Raw genomic sequence first — 19,685 nt, 5'->3', positions numbered from 1 at the left:
ACACGTGTTACTAGATTAAATTCTCAAGGTCGAACTTGCAACCATAAAGCTTGTTCTATATAACTGTAGTGCAAACGACATTAGATATCCGCAAAGTAAGCATTTCAAGTTTCTCCCTATGTAGTATACAACCTACGTACTGGCTGAAATGTTTTGGAATTCTCGTAACGAATAATTACTCCTACTTAAAGTGGGCGACCACGGTCATGCATTTCCTTCAATCGTAACTCCTTTTTTGAGTATGGCTTCCCAGCGTTTGTTAATCTATGATGTTTTGCACAGTTGTGCGTGCTACTCTGGTAAACAATTCAAAAATAACTAAATAAAAAAATAAATAAATAGAGCCCAAAAGTTGCGAAGGACGAAATACTTCCTGAATGTGTAGGAATAATTCCTAGCATATTCCTTATTTGGGCAGCTAACTCGACTTAGAATCGATTTTATAACCACATTCTGCAACCTTAAAAGATAAAAGATTACCTCATTTGACATGGATTGAATTGCATGTAGCCTTCCTAATGGATAACGAACTGGAAAGCGTGTGAAGTATTAAACAAAACTAGCTTTATAGCTGAAACCAAACATAATACTGTCCCGCGCCGTAACATCGTGGTTTAAGGCATCATGTTTAGGACTCGCGTTACGAAATGAGCGCTGGTTCGAATCCTCATGGAGAAGGGATTTCTTATAAATTGAAGGCCAGTGAACGGGACCGGTACCCACCCAGCATTGTGATGAATTTGGTGAGCTCCGACAGTTGCGAAATCAGATTACAAAAACCATCTATAACGGTTGGAGTAATATCATGCTAGCCATATGATAACTCTGTTCTCTTTGGTTGATCGCTCCTGAGGCATTTGAACATGAGGCCAGCAGCCGGTTGATGGACCTTGGCCCTCCACGAGCTGTCGCTTCACGGAAACCTGACATTAGTAAAATTAAACCAATAATATAAACCAGTGAAATAAAATACCACGCAAAGCAACATATAAACAATAATCAAATCTATAAGGAGTTATGACATCAGGTATTGATGTAAAATCCGACCAATAATGAATCGGAAGATTTGGGAAGAGTGTAATGAAATGATGATATCACAAGATTGAACGAAAACAGAACAATGAAAATTGTGAGCCACCGGCATAGATCAGGAGGTAGCGCGTTTGTCTACTGATCTGAGGCTGTGTTAGGGCGTAGGTTTCTAATCCTGCTTGGACCGATTACCTGGATGGAATTGTTACGAGGTTTTTCCTAACAATAACGCGAGTATTAATTAAGCCCATGGAGAATCCTCGACTTCAACTCATCAAATATCATCTGGCTATGGCCAAATCCACCGACTCTGGGTAAACTTGTGGTTGATATAGCGTCATTAAATAATCTACTGTATTAAAAATCAATAGCCTAAGGAAGCATCAGTGTACTAAGGAATAAACTGTGGGTTAAACATTCTCTCAGCCTAAATGTAAATTAAAACTTAAATGACAAGATTAAAAATAAAACAATTATCTGTGAGGCGAAATACAATATTCCTATGATAGGAGAGGATTTCGACTCAAAGGGTGATATTCATAGACATTTCGCTAGCCCGCGCTACGAGCGTGCTAACTAGCCCCGGCTATCGACTGGTTACTTGTACAGGATTCTTATCAATTCATATCGCTAACACAGGTTTATGAATACGAAAAACGTTAGTTTGCTGATCATCCACCGGAAGCCCGCGTTAAGAATGAATATGAATACGGCCCAAAGAGTTTATTTTTAATGTGGTCGAGAAATGGTGTGCATATTAAATCGTTAATTCAAGTACCGAAAATATACGTCATGGATCATCATCTTTATTTGCTTTCCAAGAGAAATCACGTTAAATTTTTTACCTTTCTGAATAATGAATTATCGATATGAACCTGAGAACCATTGATTTCACAGAGAACATAACCTGGCCACCAAGGATGAGTAACTGCAATTAGATACAGTACTTTCTCTAAATAGTTGGAAGAACAGACACTGAATTATTAATTCTTTATTCAACGTTCATTTTCTTGGCTTCAGGTAAACTACGAGTATATATATATATATATATATATGTTTATAAGTTCATTTATTCCTGAGTATGGACTAGGCCTTTACAGTCTTAATAAGGAACTTTCTAAATATGCAGAACTCCAGAAAAAAAAATCATGATCTCGAAAGGAAAGAGCTATCGCATCAAAAGCCGTGACAGATAATACCACAAATTAAGAAGTTGAAAATAATTTAAATCTTTAGGACGAAACATATTTTATATTTATGAATGCATGACATAAATGCAAAGAAATGCAAGTTAATAAGAAACTTATGGTACGTTTGAAATACATTCAAAAATAAATTTAACTTAACTTTTCATTAACAGCATCTGTTCTTAACCTTCTACATAGATGATTTATTAAAAATAAAGCAAGAAATAGATTAGAAGCAAACGAAATGAAATTTCTTTAAGGCTACATACAGTAGTACAGCAACGGAAAGTTTGTGATTCGGAGATCATACACAATTCAATCGGGTGCACTAATACCTGACACCAGAGGGTATAATTTTCCACCAAGAGAACCACAATCCAGATATTAATTAATTTTTTACTGTTTACAATATTTTAACCTACTTTTTACACTGCACCGTAAAAAACAAAACATCAGCTGGAAGCTCAATCTCATATTCAATTTACTTTTTTGTAATACCTTGTTCTTATCTGTAGACGCAAAACTAAAATTCACTTTAGAGACGTAAGTACAATTTTTTATATTACGGCAGAAGAAAATAATTACTTTAACTGGCTTGTAACTTGTATACTTGTAATTGGAATCTAATTATAGTAGTTCAACTTTTACAATCAGTAACAATGGGAACTGTGCAACATTTTCAAGAGATTAGGTAATTGGTTACTTACGTATGGCGTTTTTTAAACATTTACTTCGGAAAGAAATTCTAAGAGTCCAATAAATGTTTAAGTCACATTTAATCTCAAAGGCACCTGTTGCATGGGCTGTCAATAATAAATACAATATTTATTTTATTTAATTTATCGACCAGTTTTTACAGATACGTCGAAATGAAAGTTCAAGTTTTCTATTGTAAGAAGACCCATAATGATATATCGGTGGCTGAGAACCAGACTGTTCTAAGTCCAACTTTTTATAAGAAAGAAATCTATGTTTCATTATGTTCCAGTTCTTGTTTGCATAAATTAATCGAACTAAATTGTAAATATTTCTCTCCATAAGGTTGCTATGAAGCTATTCCAAATTGTTTCATGAAGCTTTGAATGTCAGGAGCTTAAAATAGCTTTTCTGAAAAAAAAATATATATATATATATATATATATATATATATATATATATATATATATATATAGTAAAATGGACTTGGAACAGTCTGGTTCTGGGCCATCGATATGACGATGGATAACAAATTGTATGGTGCAAGAAGGACTAAATTGAATGCATTATAGATTATTTACGAATAGTACTGAACGACAAGTAATCAGACAATGCTGTTGTAGGTACGCTTTTCTTATTCACTTGTTATCAGTTACCACAAAATGCAAGCAGAGCGCGGAACATGATAAACTTTAAATGGAAAGTAAAAAAATGTTTATGTAGATTAGATATTTCGATTTAGTTCAGTTTCTTTATGACAGAAACTAAACTACAGAAACTGAAACAGAAATTCGTGAACAAAAAAAAAAAAAACCATTCACGAAAATCGGATGTCCCTACTATTATAACTACTCTTGTGCTTACTTCGGATAGAGGAGGGGAGGAATGTTAAAACTTGTGCGACCGAATATTACAAGTTACTTAAATATTGTAAGCAACTGAAATAAACTGTAATTAACCTGAACAATCCAAAATTTAGAGGAAACTATACCGGTATGTAATATTTCCAAATCAAAACTAAACAAAAGAAACAAAAACAAAAATAAACAAAGTAAACCAAACCTAGTCTAAACGAACAAAAAATTAACCTAAGCAAACCAAAAATAACCTAAAGATAGTGTAACTAACCTAATCAAAGAAAAGCTAATAAAAAAAACTAATCCGAATAAATCAAAACTAACTTCAACCAAAGCTAACCTGATCTAAACAAAGCACAACTAACCTATGAAATCAATACCTACCTAAACAAACAGCAGTGACCTAAAACACTATCTTAAAAATAAAACAAAGCTCAAGAAACTGAATCAAACAAAGATGAAGAAACTAAAAGAGATCTCATTAAATAAAAACAAACCTAAATAAACTATAAGGGTGCTATTCATAGACATTTCGCAGCACTCGCTACGAGCGTGCTAAACTAGCCCCGGCTATCCACTGGTTACTTGTACAGAATTCAAATCATATCCTATCGCTAACACTGGTTTATGAATACGAAAAACGCTGATCATCCACCTGAAGCCCGCGCTAAAAATGTCTATGAATACGGCCCTAAGAGGTCTGAAGAAAGTAAAACAAACTTCAAGAAACTAACAAACTTCTTCTTCTTCTTCTTCTTCTTCTTCTTCGTCTTCTGGCATTACAGCTCTGGGTGAGCTTTAGCCTGCTTCACGACGCTCCTCCAGTTACCTCGGTCTGATGCAGCGTTCCTTCATCCTCTAACGTTCAGAAAAGTGTGTTTAGACTTCGTCCTTCCAACGGTTACGTGGTCGCCTTCCCTTCATGCTCGACTTATAACTGCGCTTAGGCATTCGATCTTCAGCCATTCTCTCTACGTGCCCAATCCATCTAAGGCGCTGTGCTTTAGCAAAACGTGCTATATTCTCATTATCAAGGATTTAGTTGATTTCATGGTTTGTTCTTATTCGCCAAAAACCTTGTTCGTAGACTGGACCATAGTTCCTTCTTACTATTTTCCTTTCAAAAATTCTAAGTCTATTTGTGTCACTAGTTGATATATTCCATGTCTCGGAGCCATAAGTTACCACTGGTCTAATAAGCGTTTTGTATATTTTCAGCTTAGTGTTTCTTGACAGAAATCTTGATTTGATGAGCTTGATATTAGCATAGTAAGCTCTATTGCCAGCCATTATTCGACGTTGTAGCTCGTTGTTCACTTTGTTACAATTGTTAACTTGTGTACCAAGATACACAAATCTTTCGACATTTTCAAAATTCATCCTTTCAGTGGTAACACCAGTAACCACAAACTTAAAGAAACTAAAAAGAACCTAAAGAAACTATTCGCATACATCAATACTCTGGGTAAATGAAGAGATTATGTAGTTTGCGTTAAGTAGATTTAACCATGGTGCGGTGATTTCGCAAAGCGTTCTTGTTATTATTGTTACTCTACATGTGGGAATACTTCAAGGCCGAAGATGTGGTGTCATTTGTGATCTGTGCTTTCCACTCGTTCCAGTGTTTGTTTCTACTCCGTACTTTTCTTGAATATACAATAATAGAACGTGCATTTCAAGAGTTACGTTAATTATATCACCCAAGCAATGTAGAATATTCAAAATACATGGAGAGCACAGACGTTATAATGGGCATATTACCTATTCAATCATTTCAACTATAGAGGATGATTTAACTCGAAATAATAATACGATGATAATGATGCAATGACGAATGAAGATGACACTCCACAGTTACTTTGTTTATCACAAACATCACAGTCTTTTCTCGGGGTCGAATCCTAGCTCCCTCTGCTGGTGACAAAGCAACTGAATACTGTAAACTACCGCTTAGGCCTTTGTCGAGAATTCAAATTAAGTCAGGCATTCTACCAGCTAAACTGATTCCGAAGAGTAAAGCAGATGAAATTCCAACACGTGCAACGAAAAAAAAAAATTCAAGTGCACATAGTCCGCAACACTTGTGAAATTGAAAACTTTTTCCCCTTTTTACGTTCAACTTTGCCGTAAATATTTCACGAACTGATAATAATAAAAGTTCTAGCCAGAGGAAATTCCGAAGAGAAAGAGAGAGATATCTGACTTGAAAGCAGGGAGTTGTGAAAATAATGTATTACGTATTATTGTCACTTAAAACTTTCATTAAGGAAAGAATATTCACATGAATAATAAGTTAATTCTTCTGGGAATATTCGAAAGTAGTTTGCAATTTTTCAAGCTGTCTCAGTTGTTAACCATAACCTATAAGTTATGGGTCGCATTTCTTAGCAGCTACAGAATTCTGACTCTTGTGCTGAAAGCGGCAAAGGCTCATCTATTGTGAGTGGTTCGAATCCCGAAAAGTGCATGGACACTTGTGTTTACCAATATAATTCCTGTGTTATTTTAGATAGAGACGAAGTGTTTGTCGAAATCCTTCCCCGTGCTCGTATAGTGTTAAATGTATAAAAGGTCCATACATGGATGAGTCATGAGTCAATGTCGGATAACAGAGACAAGAATGACAACGAAGTTTCGTAATGTCATTGCAGGGTGTCATACTATTTAATAACTTGGACTGTGTCATGTAAATTTAAAATCTCTAGAAAATATTTTATGCTCTGAGACAAGATACCTAGTGTAATTCTTTTTTGCCAGGAATGTTGATTACACAACTCTATGTCTTGATTACGAATTATATTAATTTACTGCTAATATTTTGAGTTGGTGCAAATGTTCGTAGCGTTTTTTCGCTGTGATAAAAGTTTTTATTTGAGATGAACAGTAGACAGAAATTAATCTGTAACTCAAGTATATTCTCCTACGTTATCCATGATTCTCTCCCAACGCTGGGTAGTTTTTCGAATCCATGTCTGAAAAAATCTGCTGGTTTCGAGTTAAAGAATTCGTCAAGACAAGTTTATAAATCATCTTCCTTATCAAAGGTGTTCCCTTGAAGATTGTTGGATAGAGAACGGCGGAAAAGGTGGAAATCTAAGGGCGCAAGATGGAGATAATGTGGGGGATGTTGAATCCAATCACGCTTCTGGATTGCTACTTTCGCAATGGTCGTTTTTCTTCAATTGCGGCCAAAAGGCGTCTCAGTTGTTGACAATAAATGTCAGTAGTTATGATTACATTCCTAGGAAGCAATTCGTAGTTCACAACGCCTTCTTTGTCCCACCACACGCATAACATTATCTTCTACACTAAATTCTGTATGGTACGTTGTGTGTTGAAGTGGCAGAACCATGTTCTTGCAGAACTTTCTCCGATGGTATTTTCCCAGTATACGGCAGAAATGTTTCGAGCTGCCTTTGCTCCTCTATTAAACGATGAAAGAGTAATGGAACGGAGAAAAATTCTCTCCGGCGCCGGGATTTGAACCCGGGTTTTCAACTCTACGTGCTGATGCTTTATCCACTAAGCCACACCGGATACAACTCCGACGCCGGTCAGAATCGTCTCAGATTAAGCTCCAACTCTTGGGTTCCCTCTAGTGGCCGCCCTCTGCACTACGTCATAGATGTCTATGAACGCAGGACCGAAGTCCACACATGTGCTGAGGTGCACTCGATATGAGTGACTAGTTGGCCGGGATCCGACGGAATAAGCGCCGTCTTAAATCACGAAGTGATTTACGCATATCATATATATTATTTTAATGTACCGAAGTACATATGATATTTCCATGCAGATATTCTGCGTCATCATACGATGAAAGAGTAATGGAACGGAGAAAAATTCTCTCCGGCGCCGGGATTTGAACCCGGGTTTTCAGCTCTACGTGCTGATGCTTTATCCACTAAGCCACACCGGATACAACTCCGACGCCGGTCAGAATCGTCTCAGAGTTGGAGCTTAATCTGAGACGATTCTGACCGGCGTCGGAGTTGTATCCGGTGTGGCTTAGTGGATAAAGCATCAGCACGTAGAGCTGAAAACCCGGGTTCAAATCCCGGCGCCGGAGAGAATTTTTCTCCGTTCCATTACTCCTTCATCGTATGATGACGCAGAATATCTGCATGGAAATATCATATGTACTTCGGTACATTAAAATAATATATATGATATGCGTAAATCACTTCGTGATTTAAGACGGCGCTTATTCCGTCGGATCCCGGCCAACTAGTCACTCATATCGAGTGCACCTCAGCACATGTGTGGACTTCGGTCCTGCGTTCATAGACATCTATGACGTAGTGCAGAGGGCGGCCACTAGAGGGAACCCAAGAGTTGGAGCTTAATCTGAGACGATTCTGACCGGCGTCGGAGTTGTATCCGGTGTGGCTTAGTGGATAAAGCATCAGCACGTAGAGCTGAAAACCCGGGTTCAAATCCCGGCGCCGGAGAGAATATCTGCATGGAAATATCATATGTACTTCGGTACATTAAAATAATATATATCCTCTATTAAACTCAAACAGAAGACTATGTCGGAAGTGCTTTTTTTTTTTTTTGACTTGACACTCCACCTTCTTTAGCCCACAAATCGCACAAACTTTTCTCAAATCCGTAAAATTCATGGCGTATTTACAAGAACAACACTCCAAATGACAAACGATAAACAACCTTCTAACAATGTAGTGTTGTGATAGCGAGCAAAACGCTACGAACTTGCTCATCAACCTATAGGCATCCAACAAGGAAAACTCGGGCGTGACTGTCTCTCGCAGATGACGTATGCTCCCGTTTCCAGCATGCTCTCAAGCCTACTGCAGGGGAGTAAGAGCTGAGTTTTGTTTGTAGGATACCTATAATAACAAACGTCACGTATTTTAAATCTGAATGTACGAGTACATGTTTTATTTCCTTAACACTACTCTCGCAGCTGTATTGTGAGTTTCCCTCCCGTGTCTCACGCTGTGTACACTGGATTAGATCCAAACCTAAGGTAATGCAGTGTAAACAAGACTCACTCAGTTCCTAGGGGACTGCATTAAGTTTTCTCTGGGTCTGACAGTTGATACGAGAAAGAAATTATTTTGTTGTAATTTTTTAAATTGGTTATTTAATGACGCTCTATCAACTACGAGGTTATTTAGCGTTGATGAGATTGGTGATAGCGAGATGGTATTTGGCGAGATGAGGCCGAGAATTCGCCATAGATTACCTGGCATCCACCTTACGGTTGGGAAAACCTCGGAAAAAACCCAACCAGGTAATCAGCCCAAGCTGGGATCGAACCCGCGCCCGAGCGCAACTTCAGACCGGCAGGCAAGCGCCTTAACCGACTGAGCCACGCCGGTAGCTTATTGTAATCTTATGTTTAGAATGAATGTCCCTCGATTTACTATACATCAGCGAGTGTTCGTGATTCTCATGTAGTCACTAATTCTGCCCATGTGCGAAGTGGATTTATAAAGTATTTTCCAGGTTCAAAGTTCTTCATTATCAGATAGTGCATAATCTTGTTAGAACATTTAGATATATTGGAAGTATATACTCGTAAGTTTAAAAGTGTAGCAGAAGACGAAACATCTTTAGACCCAGAAACCCTAAACGATATAACACTTTGTGAATAACAGTTTTAGATAAGCCTATGTATTTTATATTTATTTTTAACGTAATAAAAATTAGTGGTAATGATGAGTGACGGTCCGACTATCTTGTGGGCCGCATGACGGAATCCGGTAATACAGTTAGGGAGAAATAAAGTGGCACTTAGCGATAATCAAATACAACAGACTCACTATCACCGTTATCTTCTACATCCTATTTTAGTTAGCCCTAATATTATTACTAAAAATCATTTCAATTAATTTTAAGGAAGATTAGACAACTATACAGAGTGATTCGTAATAATCTGTATAACTTAATGGGTATAATGTAGAAGGAAAAGTAAAACTTAAATGATCTATACAACTTTTCCCGCAAATACTTACTTTCAGAGTTATGATGCATAATGCCCTATCTTGTTAGACATAAAAAAAACATGGCCGAACTACGAATCAATTTGTCCGGAAGTGGTGCGTGTGAAATATAACAATACTGATGAAAAATTAATAGTTTTTTATTTCAAACACAACGGAGAGGGACTAAAATTGTATCAAAAGCTTTTTTATCTCCAATTTTGTTTCTTGCATAATTTGAGGAGATATACTCGTACATAGGTGTATGTAATGAATTCACGTGAAATAGGTATAAGAATTTTTATGAAAAATTAAGAGTCTATATTTGAAGTCAGAAACACAAAATGGAGATGGACTCAAAATTGAATCAAAAGATTTTTGTATTTGTTTTCAATTTTGTTTCTAGCATGAGTTGTAATAAATTTTCCAGTATGCCCGTAATCTCTGTGTTTCTCCAGTATTTATAAATGTTATTTGTTACTCAAATTTTAATGCTCCTTAAATATGTAGTATGTCACTGATTACACTGTACAACATTAAATTTGTCCTTTTTATAAAAATATGTGTATTCGATGTATTTTGTGGTCGCAAGAACGAATCTGCAGTTAGGTTTTGTTCAACACGTACTGTTTCTCCAAAATAAAAAAGTAATTTAATGTTAATGAGATGTTGCATTACTTTCACCTTATGGGATGCAACATGTCACTGAAAGTACACTTTCTTGACAGCCACCTGGACATATTTCCAAAAAACATTGAAGCTGTAAGCGATGAACATGGGAAGAGTTTTCATCAAGAAATATCTACCTTCGAAAAGCGCTTCAGTGGAAGGTGGAATGCAAGTATGCTGGCTGAATATTGCTGGTCACTCATTAGAGATTGCAGAAGCTGTCTACAAACGTAAAAGATAAAAAAAATACATTTTAATTTGTGAATTTTGGCCAAACAAAGGTTACTTTATGTACTAGTATTACAAATTTGTGTAAATAAGTGAAGTGGAACTCAGCACCTCTCATTTAGTTAAAATTACATAGTTTCGTCTAAAGGACAGAAACAAAGTTTAAATTTGTTGCCCAGTGTTATCATTCTGTAGAATTTATTTATTTAATAAAGAATATAATTACAAACAAGAGAAATAGAAATAAAATAATACAATCAATATAAAAAAGGAGATACAGTAGTACAGTATTAACAAAAATTATTTTCTACTTTTCGTTTAGAGTATTAAGTACACGAAAGTCGCTAAGCCAAGAGAGTAAGCTGCATTTCGCGAAGAGCGCCTTAGTGTTCTATCACCAGTATCCCTCATCATGAATACAAATTTGAACACGAGTGAGCCAATGAAGCAAGGTTTAACATATTCTGACATTTACGTACCTATATCAATTTTAAACGTGGATTTTGGTAAATAAGAAAAGTATATTAGAAGTGATTATACTTCATGTATACCTGTAGCTAATTCATGTAAATTTGTTCAAAATAAATTGCATATACCTAAAAGTCGCCCTGGGTGGCACAGGCGGTATAGCGCTGGCCTTCTGTGCCCGAGGTTGAGGGTTCGATCCCGGCCCAGGTCGATGGCATTTAAGTGTGCTTAAATGCGACAAGCTCATGTCACTACATTTAGTGGCATGTAAAAGAACTCCTGCGGGACCTAATTCCGACACACCAGCGACGCTGATATAACCTCGGGAGTTGCGAGCGTCGTTAAATAAAACACAATAAAACATAAAAAAGTAATAATAACATACCTAACATACATAAATCTTACAATGCGTAAATATAATCTAATGTCTTAGTTTTTGGATTATAAATAATGGCTTTTGTGTGCGATTCAGGAGATGACAGTTCATCTTATTTGAGTATATATTAAAATTCTATACATGTATTTCGCACAATAATTCAAGAAAATAAGCTATAAAAAGTAACATCATTCGCGTAGCTCAGTCGGCTAAGACGTTATCCTGCCGAGCCAGAGTTCGGGCGCGGGTTCGATTCCCGCTTGGTCTGATTACCTGGTTGGGTTTTTTCCCCGAGGTTTTTCACAACCGTGAGGCGCAGCCTATGTCAGATAATCTATGGCGAATCCTCGTCCTCATTTCTCCAAATATTATCTCGCTATCACCAATCCCATCGACGCTAAATAAGCTCGAAGTTGATACAAAGTTGTTAAATGACGAACTACAAAAAAATCATTCGAAACGCAATGGAACTGAATTATTACGAAACACATAAAGAGTATAAAAGGAAAGTATATGTCATTTCCGTGATAATAATTTATACGATATATTTAAGAAGCATCAATTGAAATCCATTTATTGTAAATTTTGAGCAACAAATGTATAAATAATGGAAGCGAGAAACATTGAATAGAAGCAATCGAAATATATTACCTACGCGTACACTGTGAACTATTTCTTGCATAAAATATTAACGTTTAATATGAAGAAAACTAGCATATGGTAATTCATAATTCTGCAAGTAGGCCTATAATGATATAGATAAGATTATTGCACCTGTTTGCCAGTTTATCTCGTGGCCTCTTTTTAATTTTTACAGCCTGACAATAGAGGAAGAGCTGTGGCGACTCGATCTGACGACGGATTCACACCATACACATTATACCGATTGTGAGAAAGGTTATATATTATAAAGAAAGAATTACAACCCACCAATTAAGTAATTTCCAAGACGCGCCTTTTAAAATCAACACTGTGGGAGAGACAACACTACACAAATGATATACTGTATGTAGATTCAGTACAACACCGCACCTTTACTTACAATATTCTCTCATTAAGAACTGGCAAAGTTAATGCCCCATGTGGGTACATTCAGGTAGCGTAAAAACCAAACCTTTGCTTAAACCTATAGTATGCCGTCTCCGATTACACTCATTTGTAATATTCAGACAGCGGATTTCCGGTCCCTACACTGCGACAAACTATCAAGTCCCTTGGTTTACGGAGGGAGCGTAGCAATGAATTAAATTACTTCCCTGCAACTGATGTACACCTAACTTTGGTGTCGGGACCGAAACTAAAGGCTGGTTCACAATAAACCGGGAACGGAGACGACAACGAGAATGAGAACGGAAATGTTAAAATAAACGTTTTTAAATGTGAGCATTCATTTAAATACATTTATTTTAACATTTCCGTTCTCGTTCTCGTTGTCGTTTCCGTTCCCGGTTTATTGTGAACCAGCCTTTAGACGTGCTATGAAATGTCTTACGTACTTTAGCAAATAAAACCATAAGCAAACAAGTGTAAGAGACAATCAAATGGAACTATTGTATCCAATTCCTAAGCTCACCTGATGGTCATACACTCTTCAGACTATTCTTTGTGGATAGATTGACAGCAGTATAGCTGTTCTGAAAGGCATGGTACCATCCCCAACATTGAAATTGGTCCCTCCTGACAAGTAACAACTTGGAATTTCTTACATTGCTTTAAAAGAAATAGAAAAAAATGCGTTTATAAAAGGAATAGGATTATGAGATTATGTCTTTATACAAAATAGGATTTGGAACCAAATAAAGGTATCATTAAAGAACACAAAGTTAAACCAGTTTTAAATTATATTTGGATAACTCCTGCATAATATAACCAAAACACACCGAATTGAAGCTCAAAAATATAATATATAATTCGATGGTATACGGGTAAAAGGGTTTAAGTCATTTTTGTGCAAATGGAATTTTGTTCTCCTGGTGGTTACACAAGTTAAATTCTACAAGTGGGTGTGCGTTTTATGTGTATAGAAAATGATTTGCAATAAGGGTTCGAAGTTTAATTTTCATTTATCTCAAAACTCATTTTTATTACTTATCTCCCTTTACCCAAACATATCGAATTGAGATTTAAAATACAATAAAAAAAATCGATCCTCACAGCTTACTTCTTTCGAAAATTCCTTACAAAATCAACCTTAGTATAATAATAAATAATAAATCAATCCCTTAACAGTCCAAATCGATCCAGAGGATGGCGGGAGATTAAGGCTCCTATTTTTACAGCCAATCGGCATTAATTGCGGTAGGAATGACAGTCCTACGTGCCCACCGCCTTTATCTCCAAGAAAATGTCCCTGGTACTCATTTCTGTGAGTGACTGAGTAAACCCCAGAATCATATCCATCAGGAATCCAACCCGCGTCCTTCCGGCTTTGCAGCGCTACCCCTTAAACGCGATGCTACCGTGTGCTGCTGCATACAGATAAATATGTCAAAATATCGGTTGAATATAGAGAAAGAAGCTACATATTGTCTTCAATTATTTTAAAACTCTGTCGGTTGATTCTCTTCCGCAGAATGTCAGAATTTGTCATTACCAAATAAAATGAAAGACATTCTTTTCAAAGAGAGGATTTCTAGCTGAATCCTTAGGGTCGTGTACAAATATGTAGTTCATACAGTATGTATTCTGAGTCGCACAAAGATTTAAAATTTCTAGAGAACTAGTAATAGTAGCAGTATTTTATTTTACTACGTTTTTAATTGCAGAAGTTATGAAATGTCAGAATTCAATGTGACAAACGGTCCACAAACTTTGCCGGAGCTCTCTATCGGGACAGGGGTATTTTACGCGCAGCAAGTTTACTACACGAGATTCAAAGCTGTACTTTCTTTTCGGAGAAAGCCATGCTAACGATTTTATCGCCCTTTAAAATCAATCGCCTTCGGTTGATTTTCAACCCCAAATCTCGGAACCAACGACTAATATGGCAACGAGTATACCACAGACGACAATTAAATTGGAAACAAAAGTAAGTAGGTTAAACAGTAAACAGTCATTGGCCAAGCAATGCTTTTATTTCGATTTAAAACTGTCTTAATTTATTTTCGGTTCCATAGAAAAATGTTAGGGTGTATAACAGGCTACATTTCTTTATCTACAAGGGCACGTGTTATCAGCAATAACTATACCGTACCCTAATGGAACCTTCATCACGTATTGTAAACAAAACTTAAGTACACATTGTTTTCATTTCTGTATAAAGCTAATTTGCATTTGTGTCATACACCTCTTTACTTTGCAGGATAAGACAGCAATGCGGAATACAATATACTGAGGCTTTGTGATATTCCCATCTTACCTACATAAGATAAACAGAACAGCCATTTGCATCACATTCCTTTGTAACAACATCAGCGTTTGCGGTAGACGTAAACGGAGGGTACTCATGGTTATAGCAATGATGAGGTCACAGAAGGTGAAAAATCCTGCTGCAACTTCACTTAACAGCCAGCCACTTATCGGATGATTTTATTTTTGTTCAACGACATATTAAACTGTGAAGTCTGTTCAGAATTAATAACACTAAAGTAATGGAATAAGTTTGAAACTATTGTATTATGAGAAAACTAAGTACACGGAGAATTCTAACCCTAAACAACTTCAAAACTACGAGTCACAAAATTATATGGAGATCAAAGCCAGACATCTTTTAAAAATCATGAGATAATGATGGAGAGGATCCCGTTCAAATTTTCTTTCTCTCCCTCCTTCCCCCCCCCCCTCTCTCTCTCATGTAATTTCCGGCAGCGATGAAAGCAACGATTAAAGAACGAAGATTCAATTTTGAGTGAAAACCACGAATCCCGCCAAGGGCATGACCATTTGTTATCAATATGATATCTGTGTTGTTTTAGATGGATCCCAGCACGGTGCTGACTCTACATCCGTGTACGCTTGGTGGTAACAGCACAAAAACTATGAGCTATAGACAAGGTATTGTCGTTGAAGCAGAAGACTCAAGACGAGCAGGAAGATCGAGATTATCATTGCTATACTACGCTATTAGAGAATGGAACATCTTCACAGTGCAGCTGTTCGTGTTAAATCAACAAGGTACTCATTTAACAGGATTTAAAAGTCGCTCTGAAAATCACACGTGCTGAAAATTGGTAAAATGAAATCGCTTTTTTGCAGCAACAAAACACATTTTCTAATGGGAAGCAAAGGGATGCACAGACACCCTATTGAGGCGCACGGGGTACAGGGAGGTAGAAGTCCTATGTATTTTTATCTCTGCACTTGAGGCTATATTCAACACTACAATTTGGCCGATTTTCCCCTAGAAAAGACTTGGTATTCAGTTTTATAGAAGGTTGTATGGATCTGAAGCTGTTCTCAAATTACGTTGATATGAAATATAGTAGCTCCTGCTCGTCGGATTGAACCCAAGCACTTCATATTTCGTAGTCTATTCTGTCGTACCATAAGAACAAACTCTGTTCCTCACTTAGAAGAACATGTTTAAATGCGAAACTTTACGACAGTACTTCTTCAATCTAAATGAGACTTATCAACTTAGCAAGATATGATAAGATGATAATGGAGAAACGGTCAAAGTGTGTTGAAGACAGTCAGTTGTCTACAGTAAACTAGTACGAGTATTCTTCATTAAACTGGCATCCTTTCGTCCAGAACAAGCTAGGAAAAATGGAACTCGGGATTTTAGATTTTACCCTCTACTTCGCGATTTACTGTTGGTCTAACACTAGCTAAATCGCTATTTACAATGTTGTCAGTATTAATAAGCTTAAAAAATTTAAATTATGTATAAAATTAGTCCCACTTTCAAACAAGCAACAAATAATTATTGTGTTTCTACATCAAAGGAACCATTTGTAAAATCTCCAGAATATGACTGTACTGCAGTCTACTATATATATATATATATATATATATATATATATATATATATATATATATATACACACACACATTCCGTAAAAGTACGTAATATAGTAAATTACAAAAAAAAAAAAAAAAAAATTAAGTGTAGCGAATAAATGGAGAGGGGATCGCCTACGAGACTCCCGGCCGCTTAGTAACCATTTACCTATAGTTACACAGAAACTAACCTAAACTAACTAATCATTAATGTGGAAATAAAATTTTATTTGACACTTTCAATTGCTGAGGTTATTCAGAGCCCAAATTCGAGAAATTAGTAGCAAATAAATTTTGCCTGAAGCCTTCTATCAGAAACAGTGTTACTTCTCTTACTTTTCTTATAAATATACGACACGTAGCCCACGTCTTTTTCTCTCCCAGAAGGAACCCTGCTAAGGATTTTATATCACTTTAAAATACATCGCCTCGGCAGGGTTTAAACCTACGAACCTCGGACCCACGGCGAATATAACCGCGAGACCAACTAAGATCCTAGGACAACATTATTGTGATAAATTGAAAGCCAGTCATATACAGTATTACCCATGTAGCACAGTAGAAAGACCTATTATATAAAGTTTTAATGGATTTAACTAATTATTCGCGAAAAAGTTCTAAACATCTTAATCATTATAGTCATGGTCACCAAGGGTGAAGTTTTATTGAAAGATGTGTGTGTAAACATACATTAACCACACACGGTATATTTGACCTCGTCGAAAGACAAACATAGTTTAGGCATTTCATTTTAAGGCATTGTCTTGTTTATATTCTTTAACGGCGTATTTAATTTTGTTAGGAAAGAACAAGATAATCGACTCAAAATTTATAAATTTATTGTACAATAAAAACAGGGAGATAATATTACTTCGATTATGAATGGCTGAATAAATAAACATTAAAAGGAAACCAGTTGTGTTGCATAAAAGCATAACATGAGAGTATTTTTAGAAACTTAATTAAATCATAAAAAATATTAGTCAAGGGACCGAACCCACATCTCTCGAGTACTAAGCTAGTAGGCCGTTTACTTACTAGGTACAGAGTCTTTTACGCTCTCCGCCACGGTAGGAATTCATATTATTTCTCGTTTGCAGGCAAAACGACACATGAATCAATTTTGAATACCACAGGAAAGAGGTAATATCCTCTCTCTTTACAAAGAAATAAGCCAGTGCCCTTTAAGTTCGTAACACTATTATGTACTGCACGAAATTTAGGAAGCAAAATATCTATTTGAACATAATGTTCCAAATGTAGTTATGTGGAAATACGATAATATTATAATAGACCGTTATATCTGCTGAAGCTACTTCAGTTCAGTTGCTCTTCAAAAGCAACTAAACCATTATTTCTGGAAATATCTTAATGACTTGTGATAAAGGCAGAGTTAGATAGTTTAAGTCACGCTTCATAACCTAACCTACTGAAATGTAACGATTTCCTACAAATAAAATAAATATGCAAAAATTCTTTTCTACACTAAATATACTTCATCTCTGAACAATTTTACCATGTCACTAACCTAAATAATATGTCACATCCATCACAACAGATCACATAAAAAAACACTTTCCCCACTCCAACTGCACTCGCACACACGGCACAAGCACTTCGCACGGCGCGCGGCGATTGTTTACTGACTTGCGAGACCTGTTGAGTCCGTCACGTCCCAGAAAACGAAAGGAAGGCTTTTCCACTCGCTATTTACAAAATCGCGATTCAACTGTGACGAGGCGGGCGGACACCCACTCTGAGGCGCTGCTAAGTAGTCCAGCACACAGCTGACGTGCCGCAGATTACCTGGCGAGGTGGAGGGGGAGATAACGTACTATAGGGTGCCCAGAAACGCCAAGGTCACGCGAGATGTGGAGCAGTGTCGCCGGCCGAGATAAACGCAGGCCTATGCCATTTCTACCGGATGTCACAAAACATAACCTAGTCAAACTGAAATACAGATTAACTAGGCATGGCTTATTTTAAGAAATAGTAGGCTACTGCATTCAACACACTTAAGAGTTGGTTTATATTTCTCGCTTAATGAGGGATAATGACGATGATTACTACAACGATTATTAGGTGTGCTTGAATTTTTAAATTTATTTTATGACCCTTTATCAACTGCTTTGGTTATCCAGTATCTGGATGAGATGAAGGTGATAATGCCAGGAAAATAAGTCCACGGTCCTGCGCCGAAAGTTACCCAGCATTTGCTCTTAATGGGTTGAGGAAAAACCTCGGAAAAAAATCAACCAGATAACTTGTCCCGACCAAGATTTGAACTCGGGCCCGCTCGTTTCACGGTCAGGCATGCTAACCGTTATTCCACAGCGGTTTTTGGTAGGGATAACGAGAATGGACAATATTATAAAATTTCCTGTAGATTAAGGAATTATAGAGTAATGAAAACATATACGTACGTATGCAGTACTTAAGAAGATAGAGATATTTTCTACATTCTATTTTTTGGACAACCTGAAATAGTCTGATGTAACTAGGCCTAGCTTTTGGCCTATTCACAAGAATTACAGAGACAGTCCAGAGTCAAGGACAAACTTGCGTAACTTAAATAGTTTCATACAAAATGAAGTGACCATTTCCAACATACTGTAAAACTTGACGATCCGATGTAGAAGACTAACGCAAACCCATGGCTATTATTATTATTATTATTATTATTATTATTATTATTATTATTATTATTATTATTTCATACGCCTATTTTTGTGTTTTCCTAGTACTCGAGTCATAGAGTGAGAGCTGTTTTGTATATAGATGGGGAAGGAATTTCCTCATGAAATTTCGGCTAGTGTATGGAACCGGTGCTCGCCCAGCATCTTGATAAATTAGAAGATTTACGATAAGCAGCGAAATCCGGTTTCGAAAAGCCAGTTATAACAGCTGAAAATAGCATACGATACGTTTCATTCACAACAAATTCCAGTTGATCACGTCGGAATTTGAAGTCATGTATTCAGCGTAGAAAGGTTATTCTAGCCTTTCGCCCAATGATGCGCAAGCCATAACACGAGATGTGGCGCGCTCTGGCATGCACAGCGGATCGGACATAGAATACGCTAAGTACTGTGTATTTATTAGATGCCCATAAGGTGCTCTGAGTAAGCTAAAATGCAGGTGGAACAACGTGTACGTACAGTTTGAGACAAATGACTTCACTAGAGGCTACTGTCACTCCACAAAAAACACTGAAACCAGCCAATGGGAAAAGGAAAGGCACTGTGTGCAGTCTTCGCTCGTCATCAGAAGTTAGAGGAGG

At 36.7% G+C, this 19,685-nt stretch overlaps 1 protein-coding gene across 1 annotated transcript in view; it reads right to left on the bottom strand.

Moving 5' to 3' along the window:
- The window catches only part of LOC138705937 (pleckstrin homology domain-containing family G member 5-like), a 705,365-nt gene extending 687,205 nt beyond the window's left edge, over positions 1-18,160 (bottom strand). The window contains exon 1 of the mRNA XM_069834734.1: positions 17,934-18,160. The gene's annotated coding sequence lies outside the window, so the exon portion shown is untranslated. The remainder of the gene's footprint in view (positions 1-17,933) is intronic.
- Positions 18,161-19,685: the final 1,525 nt, after the last annotated feature.

This window comes from Periplaneta americana, chromosome 9, assembly GCF_040183065.1.
Source record: "Periplaneta americana isolate PAMFEO1 chromosome 9, P.americana_PAMFEO1_priV1, whole genome shotgun sequence".
In the NCBI taxonomy this organism is placed as follows: Eukaryota; Metazoa; Arthropoda; class Insecta; order Blattodea; family Blattidae; genus Periplaneta; species Periplaneta americana.
The sequence above is the reverse complement of the archived record's forward strand: the minus strand, read 5'-3'. Positions and strand labels throughout refer to the sequence as shown.